This window comes from Marmota flaviventris, chromosome 6 (assembly GCF_047511675.1).
Source record: "Marmota flaviventris isolate mMarFla1 chromosome 6, mMarFla1.hap1, whole genome shotgun sequence".
Classification (NCBI taxonomy): Eukaryota; Metazoa; Chordata; class Mammalia; order Rodentia; family Sciuridae; genus Marmota; species Marmota flaviventris.
In genome coordinates, this window is record NC_092503.1 from 54,472,316 (window position 1) to 54,478,737 (window position 6,422).

At 41.1% G+C, this 6,422-nt stretch overlaps 1 protein-coding gene across 1 annotated transcript in view; it reads right to left on the reverse strand.

Moving 5' to 3' along the window:
- Nucleotides 1-5,739, reverse strand: part of Armc2 (armadillo repeat containing 2) — a 102,149-nt gene extending 96,410 nt beyond the window's left edge. Inside the window, exon 1 of the mRNA XM_027928375.2 lies at nt 5,640-5,739. The gene's annotated coding sequence lies outside the window, so the exon portion shown is untranslated. The remainder of the gene's footprint in view (nt 1-5,639) is intronic.
- Between the last annotated feature and the right edge of the window lie 683 nt (nt 5,740-6,422).

A 6,422-nucleotide genomic window follows, 5' to 3' on the forward strand; every position in this document is an offset into this window, starting at 1 on the left:
AATTTAGTGAGATGCTGTCTCAAAATAAAAATTAAAAAGGGCTGGAGATATAGCAGTGGGAGAGCATTTGCCTGGCATGTGCGAGATCCTGGGTTTAATCCACAGGGGGAAAAAAATCCAAGTGGTGTAGAGAGTAAAGATAAGAGACCAGCTCTCAAAAAATATGGGTTCCATATGAGTTTGAGATATAGCTCAATGTATGCCACCTGCCTACTGTTCAGGAGGCCCTGGTTTGGATCCCCAGCAACACACACACATACACACACACAAAGCTGTATAGTTGTGTCATCAATGGAAAGATGCAGGGAAGAGACAATCACCTCATGTTCTCCCCCTGCCCATCAATGTGGGGGATCAAACTCAGGCCCTCCCACATGTTAGGCAAGTGCTTTACCACTGATCTACACACCCAGCTCTCATCTCACATTTTTCAACCTACAAAAAAACAATGGGGTTCAGTTAAAAATTTTCACTAAAGTCCCCTTTTCATCCAAGTTGCTGTCAACATAAAATGCTAATAAAAGATTAAATATTAAACAGACAGAGCCTTTATGTACTGGGGGCTTAATCCAGGGGTGCTTTACCAATGAACTACATCCCACTCCTTTTATAAAATTTTTATTTTGAGACAGGCTCTTGCTAAGTTGCTGAGGCTAGCCTCAAACCAGCAATCCTCCTGCCCCAATCTCCCAAACTGCTGGGATTACAGGCATGCAGCACCATTCCCAGCCTATTGCTTTTGTAACAAATCTGAGAATAGTTTGGTCTCATATTTGTCCATAATATTTTTGAATGAACTGATTCAAATCACCTTCAATTTGAGATAGTTCCCCAGATGAACAAATACCAAATATCTATATCAAATGTTCCTTTCCCAGCTCACATTACTCAGGTAACAAAATAAAGTCACATATAAGGGCCATGAGAATGCAGATCCTTCTCAAATGCTGGGGTGTCTGTCCCATGAAGACTGGTCTGACTTTAAAATAGTACAGACTGTTCAAAATTTAATCCTAATTAGTATATGGTATTAGGTATTTATTTCTTTAAAAAATCTTTAACCCAAAAAAAGAATTTAGCAACCTCTAACCCTATTAAAATGTCACATCTCTACGGCACTTGCCTAGTGCAGCTCTAGAGTGACGGGCCACACTATTTACGTACTGTTCACATAATTTACGTAATTATTCACATATTTCAGCTGCTCAGTTTTAGAATGACTTCTGCAAAAAAGAAAATGTTTTTGTGACATATGCTCAAATAAACTAAAAAGATTCCATTTCTATAATCAGGACAAACAAGTGCTTCTTTAGACAAATGAAGAGTTACTATATTATGACTCTATATGTTAAGTTTTTACATAACAACAGACAACAATAACATTTGTTTAGTTCTACCCACGCCCCACCCCAAGAGTTTCTCAGGAAAAAACTGAGATGAAAACTACAAACAATATGTCATTCTTTTCATATGAAAAGGCCAGGTGTTACTTGAAACAGTAAAAAGCTACTGGATAAGCAATACTTTTAAGAATTTTTGATATAGGATTTTGAATTTAAGTAAGGTCTATAGAATTATATACATAGACACAACTACAAAAAACTATGGCAGGCTAGTACATTTTATTTCTAACCTATCTGCCACACTGACTCATCATTTAAAATATACATAAAACGTTTTAGATATGTCCTTGTACATTTACATATACTATTTTTGAATGCATAATATAAATTCAGCACCACAACATATAATTTAAATGGCCATGACAGGCTTTTTGGTTTGTTTTCACAAGATCTATTGCAGGGTTGGAGGTGTAGCTTAGAGGGAGGGCATGTGCTTAGCATGTCCACTGCCCTGGGTTTGATCCCCAGCAACAAACACAATAACAACAAACCCATTGCAGTAAGATCATGCCATATACTAAGAAGTTTCTAAACAACTAAGAGCTTTCTTCCAGAGTCTAAATCAGATTTTCTATTCCTTTGGCCTCACATGGCACTAATAAGTCTAAACTGTCCAAAGGTAATCTGGCAAACCTAATAAAAATTAGAGAAAGCATTTTAGAGAGGAAAAATGTATGAGTCCTGACCCAAGGCTCTCCCCCACTATCTTTTAGTTTGCATTGAAAAGGACAGTCTTTCATAGAGTAATAAAGCAGGAACATTTACTCAGGTCACATGAAGGATTCTGTAAATTATTTGGGCATACAGGAGTTAGACTGACCAAATGCTGGTGGAAAAATATGAACAATAGACTTGAAAATCTTTTTGTCTGTAAAAGTTTGCCACAAATTCTAGCACTTTATCCCTCTTCTTTCCTCTTCTTCCCAAATCTCACTTTCATTTACAATGATGTAAGATCTACACAATCTTTCATTATTCTATTATTATAATATTATTATTAGCTCAAATCTGGAAATGTTTACTAATGCAAGTGAACTGGTTAGAAGTGGTGCTTTTTGAGGGGTTAGATTTTTTTTCTTTATGTTGGTTAAGTTACAAATTATTGTAGATGGCTTTTGCCAAGTTGAAAAATAATCACTCAGTTGGAAATCTTGTCTACTTATATAGTAAAGCATTTTCAAACCATAGCACAATAGTACCACGAAATTTTAACTTTACAAAATTTTCCTGACGATGGAACAGATCCATTCCACTAAGATTAATCAACTGTTTCCCATGTACAAGTTCTTTACCTGGCTCTCTGGGGACACAGAGAAGAATAAAGCATGGTATTCACTCTCAGCAATGCACTCTAATGCTAATTAAACATTTACTTTAAGGCCACACACTGTGCTAAGTACTCTTGAGCATAGCATCTCAATTAATCCCCATTACAATTCTTTTAGACAGAGTCTTAAGCAATAATAAAAGAAAAGCCATGGCATGAGTCCAGAGGTGATATACAAACTACTACCCACTAGATGGGGTGGTAGGAGGCAGGGCATTTGGAAACCATGGGCTACAATGATTTCCCCATCAACATAGACACACCCCAGTATTTTTACAAGAGCTGGTGGGTACAAGCTGAATTTTAGCCCTACTGGTACTCAAATGATTTTAATATATGAAAGAAATTGATTTGGCAATAAAAATAAAGATGAATTACCACGTGATTATAAAGAAGGGAGAGATTTCTGATCTTGCAAAAGCATCTGGTAGAGGTAGTACTTGAGTTAGCTTCTGAAAAATGGATTGAATTGGAGCAAGTGGCAGGGCTGGCATTGGGGCTGGAGTAGAGAAAGAAGTTCCAGCAAAGTCAATGAGTGAGGTGAGCACATGACGAACATCAAGAATACATGTTCATGTATGGACAAGAGTGAACTGCAAAAACAATGACTGGAGCTGACCACAGAAAGCACTAAATGGCAGGTAAAAAAAAATTTAAAGCTGGGCTGGGATTGTAGCTCATTTGTAAGAGTGTCCACCTCGCATGAGTGAAGCACTAGGTTCGATCCTCAGCACCTACAGATACCAACAAAATAAAGGTTATATGTTCATTACAATTAAAATATATATTTTTTTAAAAAAGAAATCAAAGCTGATGACCAAATAAAATTTTTAAAGAGATAATGAGATCTGGCAAGGATAGGCAGGAAGGAAGGAAAGACTAGAAGTGGTGAAATCAGGCAATTCTTATATAAGTTATATAGACTTAGTTCTTACCTAACTCTACTCTTAGGGGGCACTTCCTCAAGGAACTTTTTATCCTCCTCACCTGAGTTTTCTGTCCCTCATCTCGACTCCACAAGGTCCTCAGCTGCTCTCTGTTGGTTTTTTGTTTGTGCTCCTGGGATGGAACCCAGGGCCTCACATCTGCTAGGCAAGGCCCCACTACTGACTACATTCCCAGCATTTCCAGTATCACAAACTTTTTTTTTTATTTTTTTTGGTAGTACCAGGGACTGAACCCAGAGTCTCATGCATGCTAGGCAAGTACTCTGTCATTGAACTACATTCCCAGCCCAGAACTTTTTTTAAAACAAACTATTTCTTACTGCTTTTGGAGAAAGTTAAGAGTCATCATTTATAGAAGTTTACACCTAATTATAAAACTTTCCCTTTAGCTTTGCTAATAGCTACCTGAGTCAGAGCCTCCTTGCTAAATGAAATCAGGGGATCTATAATAGGGGAAAGGTTGGTCATCTGTACACTCTTTTTTCTTTTTTTGTACCAGGGATTGAATCTAAGGGTGCTTAACCACTGAGCCACATCCCCAGCCCTTTTTATATTTTATTTAGAAACAGGATCTGGCTGAGTTGGTTAGGGCCTCGCTAAGTTGCTGAGGCTAGCTTTGAACTTGAATCCTCCTGCCTCAACTTCCCAAGCCGCTGGGATTACAGGCATGCACAACCCCGCCTGTTGATCTGCACACTCTTTTCCCTGCAAATCAAATACTCCAGTCTCTTTTCCTGACTTTAAATTATTTTGGGGTTAATATGAGCATCCAAAGAGGCAACAGTAGAGCTTAGGTGTTGAAATAAGGGCTTAAATCCTCTAAAAATTCAGTGTTATGTGACTTTGGGCAAGGCCTTAAACATCTCTAAGGCTGCTTCCTCTTATGTAAAATATGGATAGTAATTGTCTTACAGGATTGTTTTAAGAATTAAATTAAGTGATCTATGTCAAGTACTTTATCAGGTGCCTGGCCTTTAAAAAACAACAATTTAACAACAATTGTCCCGATGCTAGGTGATAAAGGGATATAGAAAAAAATTCTCCCATAAATGTAAAACTACAAAAGAAATAGAATGACATTTGCTCAGCATTTTCATGTATTTTATAAGCTTTAAATTCTAAATGGAGGTGCTCTCCTTTATGAAAGCAGAGAACTGATATTATTTATTGAATATCAGCTATGCAAAATCAACTAATCAGAATCTTACAGATTCCCAAAATAGGATACAAATAAAGAATGTAGCTTGCTTTTCTACCAAGTTAAAAAAAAAAAAAAAAAAGAATTCCTAAGTCTGGGTGGGACGGAAGACCTGCTGATACTCCATTGTAATGGATCATAAAAAGCATGAATTATTTTAATGGATGGTAAATACTGTTACATATACATGTTATCTATTTGTTAAGGCCCTGCCTGCAGCCTAGACTAGCCCAGGTACAATCTGTCTGACCTTAGCTAGGTCACCTGCTTAGACACAGCCCCTCCTTCTCCCACCCTGTCATTGGACAAATATTACTGAGCTTCTATTAAGTACCAGGCAATTGGTAAATGTTCCGTGTATAGAAATAGCTGCACCCGACCCCAGACAGCACGCTCATAGTTCTTCTCCTTCCATCAGAGGAGAGAAAGGCAGACGACTGCAGGAGGAATCCCCATTGAACCGGGGTTGGACGCCTCACCTCCCGCGCAGGCACCGGCTCCCCCATTTCGGGCAATGCCCGCTCCCCCATCGGCCCAAGCCAGGACACACTGCAGCAGCATCCTCATCCCGCCAGCCACCCCCCAGCACCATGGCTCGGCCGGGCGAGCCAATGTCTCCATAGTAACCGTACACAAACCACCTCCCGCCCCCGCGGGGGGCCGCCAGCCTGCAGAGCCAGGCCGCTGCTGGGCGAGCGGAGAGGGCCGGGGAATGAGCTAGGAGGAGGCAGAGGGAAGGTGGCTCTCGGCCTGACCCAAAGCACCTGTGATGAGCGCTGGAGACAGTGAGCCCGGCGGAGTTTAGCGCATCCTCGGCTTTGTACAGCAGCCACCGCCAGGTCGGAGCGGGCAGGTCGGGGCGGAGCGGGGCGGCCCTGGCGCCGCTCAGCCACTGGGCCTGCGCCGGTCCCACCAACGCATGCGTAGAAATGCCGAGGCGCTGCCGCTGCAGGTGCGGGAGCGAGAGGGCTGGAGAGGAACCGCCCTGTAGGAGCTGGGCTCCCACCTGGAGCGCATCGTGGGGAGGAGACTTCTTTTAAGTTAGCAATTTACTGAACCACATTTATCGAGCCCCTGCCAGATCTCCCCGCCTCTGTTAAATAACTAGGTAGGACGGCAGCTTCGTGTTTAGGGTAAGAGGATTTACTGGTTCCGATTGCGGCTTTATGTGTCCTGGAACCAGCTCCTTAATCTCTCAGTTTCCTCCTCTGATCGGGCTGTTAGACAGATTAGATGAATAAATAGATATAAAGTGGGATGCACACGGCAATTAATGAACATTAAACTTGGCTATCGTCCGGGTTTACAAAGGGTATTCACATATCTCTCTTTTGAGAGTCTTTGAGACTCTTGAGCTGGTAGCCTGGTGACCCCATTCATAGAAGAGGAACTGGGGGCCCCAGGCCTGGCGAGTGGCAGAGTGAGATTTGAGCCTAGGTTCCCCGTGGCGAGTCATTTTTTGCCCCCTTTTGCCCCCTACTGCATCAACACAGTTGAATAGTAAAAAGAACCCCATTTGTTTAAATTCTGTTCTCTCCTATTAGATC